The sequence below is a fragment of the Myotis daubentonii genome, chromosome 3, assembly GCF_963259705.1.
Source record: "Myotis daubentonii chromosome 3, mMyoDau2.1, whole genome shotgun sequence".
NCBI classification, from domain to species: domain Eukaryota; kingdom Metazoa; phylum Chordata; class Mammalia; order Chiroptera; family Vespertilionidae; genus Myotis; species Myotis daubentonii.
The window spans coordinates 45,977,103-45,995,080 of record NC_081842.1 but is presented as its reverse complement, the minus strand read 5'-3'; the positions used below and the strand labels follow the sequence as shown (position 1 = coordinate 45,995,080).

At 42.4% G+C, this 17,978-nt stretch overlaps 2 protein-coding genes and 1 long non-coding RNA gene across 5 annotated transcripts in view; 1 reads left to right on the top strand and 2 right to left on the bottom strand.

Moving 5' to 3' along the window:
- The window catches only part of ST6GAL1 (ST6 beta-galactoside alpha-2,6-sialyltransferase 1), a 123,307-nt gene extending 122,559 nt beyond the window's left edge, over positions 1–748 (bottom strand). For all 3 annotated transcript variants that reach the window (XM_059687318.1, XM_059687317.1, XM_059687316.1), the window contains exon 1: positions 472–748. The gene's annotated coding sequence lies outside the window, so the exon portion shown is untranslated. The remainder of the gene's footprint in view (positions 1–471) is intronic.
- LOC132230218 (kininogen-1-like) overlaps positions 1–17,978 on the bottom strand; it is a 433,809-nt gene that overhangs the window by 241,398 nt on the left and 174,433 nt on the right. The gene's annotated exons all lie outside the window — the stretch shown is intronic.
- Positions 31–13,795, top strand: LOC132230213 (uncharacterized). The gene is made up of 3 exons (XR_009451826.1): positions 31–199; positions 1,190–1,339; positions 12,097–13,795. It is a non-coding gene; the product is annotated as an uncharacterized LOC132230213 (long non-coding RNA).

Below are 17,978 nucleotides of genomic sequence, written 5' to 3'. Positions count from 1 at the left end.
AGGGTTGGCAGCCCAGGGTTGGGCGCACGTGCGTTTGTTATGGTGCCCGTGTCCCCACCCCCGCCGGGAAGCTCAGTTTCCTGGTCTTTGAACCTACCAGGCGGGATCCGAAGGAACCCCGCCGCTGCAAGGCGTCCCACCCTTCCTTGCAGACAGTGCGGTGGAGAAAGCAGGGCTCCTGGTGGCCGAGCGCACGTGGGTTTGTTGTGGGTCCCCAGATCACGGAGCGGGGGAGAAACCAGGGCGGCCCCTCTCCCAGGACAGAAACACAGGCACCCCCGGCCCAAAGGTGGCCGGCCCGCAGCGAAGATGATTGAGGCGGCGCTGGATACCGATTCCTTGCGCCCTGGGCGCGCCTGGCGGCCTCCGCTCCCCTTCCTTCCCTAGCCCCTCTACGCATCGCCCCTACGCATCCCTCCTCCCGGGGGTGGCCCCCCGGGCTGCGCTGTGGCCCACGGCACCCCTACTCACTCTGCCTGCTGGCGGCGCGGAGGCTGCGGCTGCTCCGCCGGCGCACACCCCAGCCGGCCGGCAGCTGGCTCTTTGTTAGCGCTGGGCAGTGCCCCAGGCGTCTTCCCCGGCCGGCCCAACCCAGGACTCCCCTCCCCCAGGTGCTCAGGACTCTGTCCGGGGCGGGAGACAGAGAGCCCCAGGCTGGGAGTCCCACGCCGGAGTCCCCGAAGGGAGGAGGGTCTGCAGGGGGGGGAGCGGGAGGCGGGGGATGAGGGGTGGAGGGGACTGGGGAGGAAGGGAAGAGGAGCGTGGTGGAGGGGCGGGGAAGCGAACGGTCTCCGTTATGCAAATAATCAGGAAGACGGCGTTTCCCCGCCACACGGAGCCCCAGACCCATCTGGCCCTCCGGAGGTCGCCAGAGAGCAAAGATTCGGGATTAGGGGTGCCTGGTTAGGGTACCGCGTGATGCTGGGACCCTGCCTCCTCCAGAGGAGGGCAAGAGGGCAGACCTGAACTAGGGGGAGGGGCAACGCGGCGGGGCTAGGATCCCCAAATGCTGGCTCTACCCAGGTCCCCAGGGTTGAATCCAGCACTCTCCCTCTTTTCATCCTAATAAACGGGACTATAATCCTGACTGGGCTACCGATTGACTGCGTGACCCTGCGCAAGTCACTAACTTCTCTACGCCTCGATTTCTTCTTATGTAGAATATGAAGCAACAAAATCTCTTTCACAGGGTTAGGCAAGAACATTCCAACCTCCAGCGTCTCACGTACTCGGTGCTCTCCAATGCGGCCGACAGAAAGGAAGGAGTGCGGGCGAAGCCCCGCGCACAGTGAGACTTCCACCCCAAGGTATCTGCAGGCCCGTGGGCCACCGGCCTCAGGTAAGGGGGTCGGTCCGGAAGGAAAGGAGCAGTTTCCTTCCCTTCACTGGGGCTGCTAGAGGAAGGCGAGAGGAAATTGCATGCTGAGCAAGCTCGGGCAGAAAGGGTGTGACCACCTGAGGCCATAATCATCTCCCAGGTGCCTCTAGAGCACCCCCTTGACTCTGAGCTTGGAGGGAAGGTGGTGTGGTAGGGGAGGAGGGACAGGAGAGTGGAAGGTAGTCTAGGTCCTCTGCACACACGAGCTGGGGTACACACTCAGCCGGTGCTTGAAGCCCAGACCCAGAATTCCCTGTCCAAATCAAGGTGGCCACTCCCCACCACCGGTAGCATCCTCATCTCATCCCAATGCCCTCTTCTAAACACTGCTTCCTCCCTCCCCAGATCCCGGACCCCTACAGTTGTCTCTGCTGGCCCCTCCCAGCTGCGGTGGAAACATTGCTCTGTACAAAGAGCTCCAGTTGGAGAGGGTGACAAGAAGACTGAATTCAAATCTCTGTGTGTTGGTGTGAGTTTCTTAGCCTCTGTGAGCCTGCCTTTCCTCGTCTGCAACATGGAGATATTAATGACAGTGTTGTTTCCAGGATTATGTGAAATCGTCTCTGAAGCACTTAGCTGAGTATCTGGCATGCAGAAGGTGCTCCTAACAGTAAAATGTAGGTGTGATTGAGTGGAAGCAAACAAACTCATAAGACTATTTGGGGAGGTTTTAGACTTTATTCTGAAAAAAGTTGGAAGCTCTTAAAAGATTGTGTGTAGGGGCATGACATGCATCTTTGTGTTTTACCCTAATTTCTCCAGCGAATGAATGGCAGAAGCAGAGACTGCAAGCCTGGGGTGCAGAGACCAACTTGGAAGCTTCCATAGGTGGAGATATAATAGGAGGGATGACAATGGCAGAGGGAATGAAAAAGGGGACACCCAAATAATACCTACGATTTGCAGAGCAAAAGCACTCTGCTGATTATATTGTCTCTCCTCATCACTACATAGGTGGTAGCCTTAGCCTCACTGCATAGTTGAAGAAACTGAAGTCACCTCAGAAATGGAAGGGCTGGAATTCGAACCTTCTTCGACATTCATTGAAAGCCTTCATCATTTTCTTCTGTATCACTTTTGTGTCAAGAACCAGAAACAGAGAAGTTTTTGTAGAACGTTGTGGAGTCCTAACTCCATAGTTGTCTTTACCAGCACTCTAACCAAATATGGGGAAACAAAGAACACTCTTTTTGTGGATTCTTGACTTGCAGATTTGAAATGAACACAGATGACATGATAAGTCCAAGAAGTTCCTGGGACTCTGAGTCAGAAGAGCAGGGTGGTAGAAGTACTCCTAGCAAGCTTCCGGGATGGGAGCAGCTGTGGGCTACCCCATTTAGGGGCTGCTCCCTCAAGCTTGCTGTCTGGTCAGTTGGGGCTTTTTGACCTATACTTGAGAGGCAGGAGGCTGAACCATTCACTGGGGGACAGTTCTGTCCTCCCTAGCCTATTTATGAGGCTTCCATACCTGTTGTCTCTGGGGCTCCTACCTTGACAAGTCTTTTTTCCCCTTAAGAAGTACAGATACCTACTTCCCTCTGGACACTATCTCAGCCCCTCACAATCTCAGTCTTTGCTCATAAATGATATTTTTGGTAATGCGTTTCTCCATCAGCATTTTAGGCACTGTACTGGCTAACACAAATAATGCCCTACTCTATAATGTAAATGTACAACAACCTACTCAAAACAATATTTTCATAGCACTCTTGAATTGGAGGTGTTATTAAAGTCTGCGGGGGGGGGGGGGGTGCAGGCAGTTGAAAGTGTCCTCTCAGACCCTTCTTCTCACTCCACTATAGATGATCATCAAGAGCCTTAGATAGCCTTTCCGGTTCTCCTCTGCATATGTTCAGCACCTATTGTTTAACCTTGGGCCTCAGTGTTTCAAGGATAAAGATGCCTAGAGACAGCTAAGTCTATAGAACCTAAGTCAGAAAATAGAAATAGAATAACAGTATCTCTAATTTAAGCACCCAGGGACTGCTCCTACTGTTCCTGCACAGATGGGCCAGTGGAGCATGGAGTGGGGGCAGGAGAGGATACTAGAAGGCAGAGGCTTAACACTAGACATAGACCTCATGGTAGGACCACATGGCAGCCACATAGCCCCTAGGAGAACAACCAGTGGCCTGGTGGCTCCAAGACTTCAGAGTAAGGTATGAGCAGCAGTGTGATCAGGGTCGGTCAGAGAACGGGACCTATTGTGTGGGCGCAGGTGTGGTTGGTCTGCCCTTCACCCAATCAGATTCAGTGTCCAGCCCTGTCCTAGGAAATACAAGGAAAAACCAAGTCTCCATTATCAAATCACTTGTGTATTAGCAAAATTTCTCCTGGTTCACAATAATAATTATCACGATGTACTGATTATCTACTGTGTGCAAGGCAGTCTATGTGCATGTTCTCATTCAATCCTCACTTGGGGGAGGATGGATCATTTTAGAACCCTAGTGCATTTAAGTCATCTTGAGCTCTTCCTGTTCTGGCCTTAAGGCCAATCTTAGCATGAGATTAATGCATGGGGGCAAGGGGATGACTACAAACCTCCCTCCAAGAAAATATGAGAGAAGTTTTACTGATAGTTTGTTAAGGAGGCAAAATGGTGTTACACCAAACATCATGAACAAGACTTACAGCACCCACCTTACAGCATCCTTTTCCGCAAAGTTCTACTCCTGACAGTCACCCTCTCACTTTCCTTCACCTCTCTCTTCAACATCCCTCAACCCCCCACAATATTCCTCCAGCTCCCTTCCCATCAAGGCTCTTCCCTCTAGACAGGCTCCTTGATTTTAAAGTTAATTAATTTCATTTCAGTTCATTTCAATTAGCCTTTCTCAGTGACTCCAAAGGGTGTGAAAAAGTGGGAAGCTACGAATAAAGATAATTCACAAGAATATAAATCCATTTACAAATGGCTTGCATATACATTATTTCACTTGAGTCTTCTTCAGACTCACAATAACCTGTGAGGTAGGTAAAGTTCTTTTTTTTTTAATATATTTTTATTGATTCAGAGAGGAAGGGAGAGAGAGATAGAAACATGATCAGGAATCAAATTGTGACCACCTGGCTCATAGGTCGAAGCTCAACCATTGAGCCACGCAGGTAGGTTCTTTATCATCCCCATTTACAGATAAAAATCCTGAGGCTCAGGGGTAAAGTGAATTGCTTAAACTCCATTAGTGAGTGTTGCACTGTGCTGTGTGTTGAAACCAAGGCCTTTTTTTTTTTTTTTTTAAATGCCATTTCTGGCCCCAGGGCTGCAAAAGGCTAGATAAGCCTATCAAATGTCACTGACACTTAGCAGACTGCAGCTGCCCTGCTGCCTGAGGGCAGAACTCATAAGCTATGCCCCAGGAAATCAGATGCACCAGGAATGGCAGGAAATACAGGGGCAAATGGACTCTGCGGAATCAAAGATGCTTATAATAAATTTTCTCAAAAAGATCCAAAAAATTGGTTTCTCTCAAGGGACACCTATCAGAACAAAAGTGGAAGCTGCCTACTGTGTGTCCATGACCTGAGAATGAATATCTGGTAACCTGCAGTGATGGTCAGGCTTTGTGTAAGAGAAGATGTTGGTCAATGAAACTTCTTTGTGATTAACAGGTTTTTCATAGCACGGCAGGGAGAACCAGTGTTTGATACCAGTTGGTATTTGTTCTAAACCTGTTTCTATGCAGTCTCATGTGTTTTTTTAAATCTATTTTTAATAGTTTCCCCCACTGATTTTACTGATAAAGTTTGCTTTAGGAAATTTAGAAAAGTCAGACAAGTATAAAGAAGCAAGGTGGAAAAATTGGCCACAAGCAGAATTTACCTTTTGGCCTATTTTCTTTCTCATTTCCTGTGTATTTTTCTAGAACTTTTCATAGCTGAGATAATAATGTATATATGTTATATCCTGTTTTTCTCCCCTATTTAGAGAATCTTATAATCATTTTCTCTATATATGTATTCATTCATTTCAGCCCTTATTAGAGGCAAAGGAAATACTACTCTGAGACAAGTTACTATTGGTTTATTACACCATTTATTTCCTCTTTGGGAGACAGATTAGTTCAGTGGCTGAGAAAGCAAATTCTGGAGTCAAGCTGTCGGAGTTTGAATACTGACTGCTACCTTCAAGCTGTGTGACACTGGACAAATTAATTAACCTCTCTGGCTCCTTTTTCCTACCTGCAAAACGAGCATAGTAGTATCTACTTCACAACGTGGTTCTAAAGATTAAACGAGTTAATCACATTAAAACTGCTTAGAACAAATACATGGCACAGTGTAAGTGATAGCTATTAGCAATATATGAGTGCATCATTAATTATTAAACCATTCTCCTGTAGCTGGAAATTAAGGTTGTTTTCAATGTTTCTACTACCATAAATAGTCCTTCAATAAACTATCCATTGCACTCATGAGGGGAGGAAAGGATAAATGACCCAGGAGGAGGCAACTGGTCAACTTGTCTATTTGACAAACATTAACTGAACATTATGGGTGAAGAAAGGGTCTAGACCCGTGGTCAGCAAACTGTGGCTCATGAGCCACATGCAGCTCTTTGGCCCCTTGAGTGTGGCTCTTCCTAAGCCTTAGAAGTACCCTAATTAAGTTAATAACAATGTACCTACCTATATAGTTTAAGTTTAAAAAATTTGGCTCTCAAAAGAAATTTCAATCGTCGTACTGTTGATATTTGTCTCTGTTGACTAATGACTTTGCCGACCGCTGGTCTAGACTATGCCAGGGATCATGAAGATGAATAGAAGACACTAAGAAACACAAGGGTCAGGCTTCAAACTCAAGAAGTGTTAGTAAGATTTTCAAAAATTTCACAAATGTTGCCTCCAGAAAGATATTATCACCATCACATATTTCTACATATCACCTATGTGGACAGAGGTTACAAAATGCCTAATTTCAAATGACCAATACCGCAAATGGTACAAACTCAGTCAGTCCTCCTTTCTCTCCTCATCGGGAAGGCTTGATCAAGAATGCCTGCCTACCCAACCAGTGTGGCTCAGTGGTTGAGCATCAACCTATGAACCAGGAGGTCACAGTTCGAATCCTGGTCAGGGCACATGCCCGGGTTACGGGCTTGATCTCCAATGGGTTGCATGCTGGAGGCAGCAGATCAATGATTCTTTCTCATCATTGATGTTTCTCTCCCTCTCCCTTCCTCTCTGAAATCAATAAATAAAAATACATTAAAAAAAAAAAGAATGCCTGCTTCATAGAAGTGTTGTGCATATTAGGGGAGGCATATATGAAGCTCTTAGTATAATGTCTGGCACATAGTTAATGCTCAACAAATAATAGCTAACAGTTACTGAACACTTGTCCCAGGTCAGGCACTACGTCAAGCAAGCACTTTTCAAATATTCTGAAATTGATCCCTTGCAATCTCCCTATTAGGTAGATACGATTGATTTTATTATTCATATTTTATAGATAGGAAACAAAGAGGTAAGTGACTCAACCAGAGTCACACAAGTAATAAGTAGTAAAGCTGGATTGTTAACCAAGGCATTTGATTAATTACAGTAAGCGAAGGGCTAGTGTTAAGATTCTGGTGACTTACACATTTGAAGGATCATGACACTCTTTATTGTCCTTCACCTGCATGTATTTTACACATCTCTCCCCCAAGGATAGCTAATGTTTCATGAAAAAAGCCACACAACACATAGTGTCCTAATCTAGGAATCAACAGGCCTGAATTCTACTCCCAACTCTCACAGTCCAGCTTGCAGACCTCAGCCAAGGCAGTTCCTCTTTACTACTTCATGAAATGAAGTCAGTTGGACTAAATAAGCTATTTGCAAATATGGCTCAACTTTGGAATCACCTTTGGAATTGCCCTTTGTGGTTCCAGGGTCCAACCTTGGCTTTCTGTAATTGTTGTTTTTTTAATATATTTTTATTGACTTCAGAGAGGAAGAGAGAGGGAAGAAAGATAGAAACATCAATGATGAGAGAGAATCATTGATTGGCTGCCTCCTGCATGCCCCCTACTGGGGTTCAAGCCCACAACCCTGGCATGTGCCCTTGACCGGAATTGAACTCGGGACCCTTCAGTCCACAGGCCAACTCTCTATCCGCTGAGCCAAAGGGCTAGGGCTATCTGTAATTGTTAACACACTCCCCAGGCAATGTTGATGATCAGCAGGATTTGTACATTATCACTAGGTTACTTCTAAGGCTGTTTCTAGGTTGACCCAGAGAAGTTTCTCCACAGGGTAAAAAGCCACCAACCATGCCTGAGCATATGGTACTCTATGTCCAGGGGAGCCTTCTCTCCTGGCACTGCCCTTAGTGAGGGACCCTTTGCCTAAGGATTATGAGCTGTAGATAGCTGAAATATGGCTGCGACCTTAGCCACTTTCTTGTTAGCTATCATCACCAATAGTTAATTGACCACAGGGAGCTGGGCAATAGCATTTGGAAAAGGCCACTTTTCCCCAACACTGAGTAGTTCCTGAGGTTCAAATGTCTTCTGGGAAGCTACTTCAGTTTTTCAACCCCTCTCTGTATAAGGTAAAATACCAAACCTTGGTAGCTTCCCATGAGAAACCTGCATTTCTCTACCAGGAGCTGGTAAGGAAACTGGTGATTTAAATTAACCAGTCACCAGCTCTGCAGGTCTAAGTATGTGGGCAATCAGATAGGCATTTGGGGAGCACTAGCAAGGTTTTGTGCAGGGCGTAGGCCCTGAATGATGCAGCATTATCTAGTATAGCCTTCCTTGGAGTTATCATAAAGCACTCAACCATCCAGTTCAGTTGGCAAATAGGTGGCTTATGGTAACAGCCTGCACTTCCCTAACGAAAAGGGCCTCAGAACATCTACAAGGCCATGACCTGGAGGCCTCAGAATGACTCCATCCAGAAGATAGAAACATAGGCTGGCGGAGGCAGAAGACTGATGTGTGTTTGTGAGGATCTGGGGATGGAGAGTACAGGGACTTGTGTGAAATATATGCCATTGTATTAAAAGGGTTGCATCAAATCAGCTTGGGGTTCCATCAAGTGGGCTGTAATTCCAGGAAGCTAAGGGATGCCATCTATCACATTTCTTTGACTAGTTCCTCTGGGAGGCCCTTCTCAAACTTACAGGAAGGGTAGGTATTAGGAAACTCATTTCCTTGCCCAAAATAAGAACTTCTCCAAAGTTCATAAGTTCACATTCAGAGTGAACTTCACAGGATGGATTTGTATATGCAGAATCTGGGACTCTTCTGATGGTGGGATTAAGAAAAAAGGTCACAGTGCACCTGCCTGATTTTAATCTACCCATTTTAATATATATTACTCGTTTAGAAGACTTCTAAGGCACTTTCCTATACCTCTTTCAATTGATCTCTTTCATAGATAAATAAACTAAGGCTTAAGACACTCAAATTTACCCTGCCAACCCTTGCTAATAAATGACAGAGTTTGGAGTAAGACCCACATTTTCTGACCCAGATGTTAAAGCTGATAAAGGGACCACAGGACAGCCAGAAAATATAGAGACGAAGACTTGAGAAAAAGAAAAAAGAAAAAACAGAAACTGCTGTGGGTCAGCCTCACATAATGAGGACCCCCGAGAGGAATCAGGACCTGCTCATTATTTGCTGACTTTTCATAGTGGTCAGGGATTATTAGTCTGGCTTTTCAGCCTGTCTCTTCAAATGGCTAAAAAAAATATATAAAGCAATAAGGGCAGCTTGTGGGGAAAGACCAGAAGCCCGTTGGAATGCTATTGTAGTTGCTGTGAAGAAGGAAGTCACCCATCTGAGATAGCTTTGTGTGAGGCTGGGCCTCTGATAAGGCATTTCCTTCACTCCAGCGTTCTTGGCACAAAGAGTGAAGTGCATGCAGCCTTACTGCTTCTTACATCTCATGAGCTAAGAGAAATCGTAATTCTCAGATATTGATTACTGAGGTGAAACAGAGCATGTTAAGATTACGATCTGGATATTCCAGAACGAAGTGAGAGATAATAATGACTTCCTCAAGTTACTGAACCAGGAACTGAACTATGCTATAGCTAATCCTCACAAAGGCCCTGTGAAGTGTGCATCATTAACTGCATTTGGAACGAAATAACTGAGGCTTAAGAAGTTAAATAACTGGACAAAGGCCGGGGTGTCTTGTAATTGGCAGAGCTGGGGACTGAACTAACATGTGTATGACTTCAAAGTCACTCTTTAACTGCTATGTTCATCAGTTTGTACTTGGAGACAACGTAATTTGAGGATCATCTGATGCATCTCCCCATTATTTCTGTCACTAGGACATGCTTCTGCTTTTTTATTCTTCTCAAATGACCCCTTTCTTCTCACCCTGCCTATATGAACATACTCCTCCTCTAAGGTCTGGTTCAACCCTAAGCTTCTCCAGGAAGCTGGGAGTCCAAAATGATCTCTTCCTTCTCTAAAGTTTTAAAGATACTTGCAGAGACTGGTACAACCATATGGAAAACAGTATGGAGTTTCCTCAAAAAATTTGGCCCAGTGATTCCACTTCTAGGAATATATCCTAAGAAAACCAAAATACCAATCAGAAAGAGTGTATGAACCCCTATGTTCATAGCAGCGCAATTTACAGTAGCTAAGATCTGGAAACAGCCCAAGTGCCCATCAGTAGATGAGTGAATAAAAAAGCTGTGGTACATTTATACCATGGCATACTATGCTGCAATAAAAAAGAAGAATCTCTTACCCTTTGAGACAGCATGGAGGGACCTGGAGAATATCATGCTAAGTAAAATAAGTCAGTCAGAGAAAGACAAGTATCACATGATTGCACCCACATGTGGAATCTAAGTAACAAAATAAACTGATAAATGGAGTGGATCCAGAGACATGGAAGCATGGAACAGAGTGCAGAATCTCAGAGGGAATGTGGGGGAGGGTGGGTGGGTGGCAGGTAATCAACCAAAGACCTGTATGCATATATGCATAACCCATGGACACAGAAAATAGGGTGCTGAAGGCCTAGGGTGGGGGGCAGGAGCAGGCTGAAAGGAGTCAAGGGGGGGACAGGGGGACAATGTAATACTTTCAACAATAAAGAACTATTAAATAAATGAATAAAGATACTTGCAGAGCCGAACCGGTTTGGCTCAGTGGATAGAGCGTCAGCCTGGGGACTGAAGGGTCCCAGGTTCGATTCCGGTCGGGGGCATGTGCCTTGGTTGTGGGCACATCCCCACTGGGGGGCGTGCAGTAGGCAGCTGATCGATCTCTCTCATCGATGTTCTAACTCTCTGTCCCTGTCCCTCTCCCTTCTTCTCTGTAAAAAATCAATAAAATATATTTTCAAAAAAAAAAAAAAAGATACATGCAGAATTTCTGGGACCTTAATTTTTCATTCATTAAATATATAATGTTACACAGTGATAGAGCCCAAAGTACAACCTGGTTTCCAGGTGCTCAGATCTCTTTCTGCTACTTCCCACCCATCAGTTTAAAGGCATTGCTGAGTAACCCTTGTGCACTAGCTATGTGCTTCTTGGGCTGCAAGACAGAAATGAGATGGGGCTCTAGTCCTGTAGGAGTTCACAGGATGGAGAAGCAAGAGTTTACCCACATACAGCCATGAGGGAACAGCTCAAGATGGGTATGACCCAGAGTTAAGTGGGGCACCCAGGCTCCAAGTAAGCTCCATAATCCAGGAGTTGTACTTGCTTTGTTTAATGAGCCATCGCCAGTTCCTAGAGCAGTTAAGCTGGGGCAACATGTATAACTGTTAATGCAATTAATGGATTCTGAATCCCAGATCACCCAGGGAATAGCTGAGCGACCTTGGCCAAGTTACCTACTCTCTCTGTGCCTCAGCTCTTCCATAGGTGAAGCATATATAGTATTGAAGAGATAATCTATGTAAAGTACTTAGAAAGTGTGAGCACAGCCCTAGCTGGTTTGGTTCAGTGGATAGAGTGTCGGCCTATGAACTGGAGGGTCCTGATTCAATTCCTGTCAATAGCATATACCATGGTTTCAGGCTCCTCCCCGACCTGGGCCCTGGTCGGGGCACATGCAGGAAGAAACCAATCTGTGTGTTTCTCATACCTGATATGCTAGCAAATCATACATGATAAATGAATAAATGAGCAAATGAATGCAATTGGAGTCAGAGAAAAGAGGGATTTTTGCAGGCTGGAGTGCTCAGGGAAGGTTTTCAAGCAGAGGCCAGACCTGAGCCAAGCATTTAAGGAAGAGTAGAATCTAAGTAGAAGAAAAGAGGAAGAAAAGAAAAATGTTTACCCTTTCAGAAATCTCTTAAAGATGTGTATTGAAGTGTTATTTTTTTTCTGCAAAATATTGGAAACAGCTTAATAGCCAGTGAGACAATGAAATACAATTTGATGAATCCATAAAATGAATTACTTTGAATTCATTAAAATGTCATTTTCAAACAATACTTAAAGACAAATATGCTCAAATTATAATAAATTACGAGAAAACACACCTTATAGGCATTATAATCTCAACTAAGTAAAAAATAGCCATTTGTGCATAAACAGAAAGAAAATATATTTCAAATATTTATAAGGAAGGAACATAGATAATTTTGTCTCTAAATTTTTCTTAATTTTTCAAATTGTCTACAATGGGCACATATTATTTATTGCTTTTATTTTTAATCATGGTAAATTTTGCCATTTTAACTATTTTTATGTATACAGTTTAATGAATAATATTTTTTTCAATCTTCTTGTGTTTTTTACAGATGAAGAAGAATCCCAGGCCTAGGACCTCATCCACACTGTTGACCTCTCAGAGTAACTGACAGACACCACGAGTGGAAGGAAGCATGGCCACTGCTAATGCCTGCACACCTGACCCCTTTGCCCTGGCAAACACCGTTATGATTTTGGAACGTGTACCTGCCAGTGGAGGGTTGGCAATTTGGCCCCCCAGTGTAAGGAATAATTCCTCCCTAAAGTCAAGGCGTTAACATGTTTGTCATGTCTAGACAATGAATGGCCTCCCTCATTTCCAAGCCTCTTCGTTTGGTCTCTGATACTGCTCCAAACACATGCAGCTTTCAGGCATTTCCTCCAATGCCCACAATTCAGGGGCGTGCCCCTCAGGCTTCAGAATCCCCCCCCAAATTACCTTGGGCTTCCTGAAAAGTGTAGAAAGGAGGATGTGGGCCTCTTCACCTAGTTCTGAAGGCTTGGCCTCATTCTGCAGCTTGCGTAATGAATCACCACAAATTAGAGAGAACACCTTGTGTAACAGAAGTCTGGGCTGGAGGGAAGAGCCACCTGGCTGCAGGCCTGAGTTTCTGTTTCAAACCCAGGTCCAAGGGGGAAATGCCAACCATGGTGTACCTCCACAGTTTTCCTGTGATTCCATTATTTCTTATTTCCATTCTCTTCCTTCTCCATAGTCATGCATCTAATTCCTTTATTCAGCAATATTATTTACCCCTACTATATATCAGGCTCTGTGTTAAGGGATGCGATACTGACACTAAAGATAATGGTAGTAATCTTATTAACTGCCAAATACTGTGCTAAAAAGCTTTACCTGCACTATCCCATTCAACTCTTACAACAACTCTACAAAAAAGGGACTATTTACACCCCATTTTACAGATTATAAATCTGAAGTTCTAAGAATAAGACATTTGTGAGAACTTCTGGATAAGGTGGCAAAATGACACTTAGATTAAAGGATCTCTCCCCTTCCCTCCCCGCCCCCCAACATTTTATACAATGAACAGCAAAAGTAAAAACAGCAAAACAGTAAAAACAAACAAACAAAACACCAGCAATTTTCACTTTAGGTATGGACAAATAAGCACCTACCAGCTTATCTGTTCCCCCACAGATAACAACTATGAACTTAGACAAAATACAAAAAACAACCACCTGAAGGCACAAGAAATTAAATAGCAGTAAACAGATTCTGGAAGGAGTCAAATCTTGGAATAATGTAATAGCAAAAGGTGAATTACCTATTTTCCTAAGTTTTTAGCTTGTGAACAGGATGAGATCAGCACCATGTGAGGTGGCTAAAACTTGGATTAAAAAAAAAAATCCATAGTCTTTTGGCCTAAAGAACAAGAGGACAGAGTATGCTGAAAAGTACGAGGGGAGGAGAAATATTGGAAAGGAATGATCCAAAGAAAGAGAGAGGTCCGAATTCTGTGTATAAACTCTGATCAAGCTTCTGTCAGATCCTGAACCACACAAACATAAGTAAAACTCAAAGAAGCCACGCTAAAGATAGGGGAGCTGAGTTGAGAGTCAAGCTGTTCCCCAAATGACAGAGTTTTACAGTTTGCATCCATCTAAGTTCATTTGCTTACAAAAACAAAACATCAACACTATCAGAGGACTATCGTGAGATCTAGAATCCCCATAACATCACGTTCATAATTGCTAAGATACACTGCAGAATTATACAACAAACAAAGAACCAGATAATATAAACCAGGTTTAAGAGGAAAAACAACCACCTGAGACCAACCCCAACATAATACAGAAGTTGAAATATGTAGATAAGGATTGTCAAGCAGCTATCACAATTATGCTCAATAAAGTCAAGAGAAATATACTTTTAATGAATGAAAGGCAGAAAATTTTAAGTGAGAAATAGAAACTTTTTTTTAAAAGAACCAATGGAAATTCTAGAACTGAAAAATACAATATTTGAAATTAAAAATACTCTGGAAGGACTTGACTAAAAAAAAGAAAAAGTCAAAGAACTTGAAGACAGATCAATAGAAAATTTCCAATCTGAAGAACATAAAGAAAAATAAATATTGAAAAATATGAACAGAGTCTTAGGGACCTGTAGAACAATATAAAAATGTCTATATACATCTGAATTCTAAAAGTGTGTGTGTGGGGGGGGGGGGGGGCAGGGGGGAATAAGGCCATAAAAATATTTGAAAAAATAATGGTTTAAATTTTCCCAATTTGTTAAAAGACAAAAATGTATTGATTTGAGAAGTTTAGGAAAACCCAAGCCACATAAGTGAAAAGAAAGAACACACATAGTCATATCAGTCAAAACTATTGGAAACTAAAATAAGGAAAAGTTTTTGAAAGCAGCTGCGGGGGGGGGCGGGGTGGGTTAGCAGAGGAAAATGGTACATCACATAGTGGAAGAGCCATTTAAATCACTGCTGAATTCTGATTAGAAACTATGGAGACCAGAAGATAGTGGAACATCTTTAAGGTGCAGGGGTTACCTGGCAACCAAGAATTCTGTATTTATTGAAAATATCCTTCTAAATTGAAGGCAAAGTAAAGACATTTTTATTTTTTCTTTTGTAATATTTTTATTGATTTTTAGAGAGAGGGGGAAGGAGAGGGAAAGAGAGAGAAACATCAATGTGAAAGTAGAACATTGATCAGCTGCCTCCTACACGCCCCCTATAGGCGATCGAGCCCACAACCCTAGCATGTGCCCTGACTGGGAATCGAACCAGCAGCCTCTTGGTCCATAGGAAGTCTCCCAGCCAACTGAACCACACCGGAGGGCAAGTAAAGACACTTTTAAAAATCCACTGATAGCAGCAACAAGGGGTTCAATCTTACACCATAAATGTTGAAAACAAGTCTGAGAAAGTAGCGAAGAGTTCTGATGTGGTGTCACACCCGTCATGATCTTAAACTTATCTTCCCTAGGGCAGTACGGAGGAAAATAGATGAAATGAAAAATATCCTAATAATTTTCAGGAATTGCCTCTCTGCCCCCATTCCAATCTGGAGAGAATATGACTGAGAGGGTAAAAAGGCAGCTTGAAGAAAAGTCCGGAGAAAACACTTGGGAGTAGAAGCGCTTACACACGACCAAGGGACCTTGATGGGCAGTTTCCAGATCACTGTGCTAGGTTGGGGCAAGCCCACAGGGGTGGCACACACACCCAGATGAGTGGCATGGGTAATAGAACTGGATACTTTAACAGGATCTCAGAAAAGCAGAGGTTTTAGGTCCACCAGCAAGGGCTGCATGCAGCCCCATCCCCTGAAATTACAGAAAAGGAAACAGAAGCAACTCACAGCCCTCACAATATAGCTCTGATGGGAAGGAAACTAAGTTTTAGATCAGATAAAAAGGATTTCAAGGGGAAGTTACCACATTCTCTATCAAACCAAACAATCCATGTTAATCGAAGGCTAAATAAAAAAGAAATGGCAGAAGCTATGAAAGCACTCCCTATAGAAAAAACTATCAAGCCATTCTGGAAGAAAATAGCCCACATCAAGGACCAGAAGAATACTAATTATGAATTCACCACTCTGCAGGCAAACATATTCTAATAAGGATATGATTTTAATAAATAAGAACACAAAAACAAAAGGATAAAATAACAGCATGTGATAAAAGGGGGAGGGGTCCAACTGCTAAAGAGACAAAGGGCTTAGCAAAGTTTGTCTTCAGATCTAACAAATAACTGAGGAAAATAAACCAGTAACAGCATAGATACAACTGAACATCCAATTATTTTCATGGAGGAAAGACTCGAGATAATCTTAATGAATATTGAAGGAATAAACTTAGAATTTAAAGCAATTAAAGAATACATGACAAAGACAATCTTACAACAATTGTTGATGTCCTGAAAGTGAAGAGCTACAGTAAGTAGAGAAACTACGTAGAAATGTAATAGAGGGAAATTTCTCTAAAATGTAAGAATTCAACCTTTTAATCAAAATTATGTAATGTTTTTTCAATAGTATTGGTAGAAAAATGAGATATTTTTACTATGCTTATTAACTTAAGTTGAAGTATAAAAAGACAAGAAAAAAGAATTCTTTAGATATCCAGGAAGAAAAAATCCAATCACCTAAGAGTGTGAAAAAATTAGATTTTCCACTGCAGTGCTCAGTGGCAGAAGACAATAGAGCAATATCTACAAAGTTCCAAAAGAAAGAAAATGTCCCCAACATATTACATCCCATTAACATGTCATTCAAGTATAAATATAAAAGGCAGACATTCTCAAATATGCAAGAACTCAAGAAATGCAGCATGCATGCATGAACCCTTCTTGAAAACATAAGCTCCACCTGATCAAGAGTTGAATCAGAATAAAAAAACCTCAAAAATGCTAGTGAGAAAAAAAAAAAAACAGTTGTGAGCATCAAATCCATGTAGATATCAAAAAAGTTAAATAAACAGGGAAGTGATCGGAGAAGAATGGGTAATAATCAGCATGATCTTTACAAAGAAATAATACTGACCAACAACTTCATCAACAACAAAAAATGATAGGAGGGGAGAAGGAGTTGGAAGAAAGAAGTATGACAGTGCTAGTCTCGTGTTTTCTAGTAAGCCATCAATTGGTGGTATCTAAAAATAAAATATGATGTTTTTGGAAACATAGTAACTCCAACTCTTAATGGTTTTTATAATTCACTTTTTCTGTAACCTTAAACAGGAGCCAGATAGCAAGTACTAAAAGCAAATATTACTGCGTGTTTGCCATACACTTACTGCTCTAAGTTCTTCACACATAGGAATTTATTTAACCCCGTCAATAGTCCCATAAAGTAAGAGTTTATTACTAACCCCATTTTATGAAAGAGGAAATAAAACATAGAAACTTTAAATTACCCAAAACCCCAAAACTAGCAAGTTATGGAATCAGAAGTCAAAACCAAACATCCGGTCTCCCCAGCCCATGTACTTCACCCCCTCTTTTTCATGGCTCAGTGAGAATGAGAAATGACCAGAAGTAAACAATAAGGGAGGGCAGATATCCTGCAAATTAGAATGTGTGCACCCCTGCCCCCACCAAGGCATTCAGCTTCTATTTCTTTAAATAAACTGTGTGCAGCCAAGCAAAGTACCTCCTTGGGTGAATATGCAGCCTGCTGGGCTCAGGCTTTAGAAGGATTTAAAGGAACTGCTAATATTTCAATATCCCCTGTGGTGAAGAAACATTTGAATGTCAGCAATCCCTTGAATTTCACTGGTTTCTAATTGTTGTTATTTAGCTTTTGTTTTTAAACAATAGAATATGGAATAATCCTGTGATTATAATTTTTTATATTTTCATGTATCATTCTGACATGCAATCTACTTGGAAAAATCTATAATCATGCTCACCAATACTTTTATTTCTGAATGGTAAGATTTGAAGGTCACTTATTACTTTCTTCCTTGTACTCTTCTAAATAATGTCTACCACTTTAGTAAAACAACAAAGATTTTTGAGAAAAGAAAATGAGAAACTTGCTTAAGTTTATGTACCTTAAAGCTGAGATGCAAACTCATATCTTCTAGTCCTTAAGAACCATGCACCTAATCACTTATCCACCTTCTGCACCCTAGGGTTGAAGAAGTAAAAGTCTTAATGTGAGTAATAGATATACTAGTATATGATAGAAATTATGGTGCATTTAAAGTGCTTGGCACCATGTCCAGCAATAATAAGCAGCAAATAAATATTTGTGGTTATAATAATGGTAATTATTATTATTTGGTGCTACTATAGTACATTATTAAAAATACAGTGATGGCATGAAAACACAGAGGAGAAAAACCTGCTAATCCAAAAACTTAGTCAAGGAAGGCTTCCTGGAAGAGTTGACAGAATCTGACTTTTAAAGAGTCTGATTTAGCCAGGTAAGTGGTGAGGAGAGC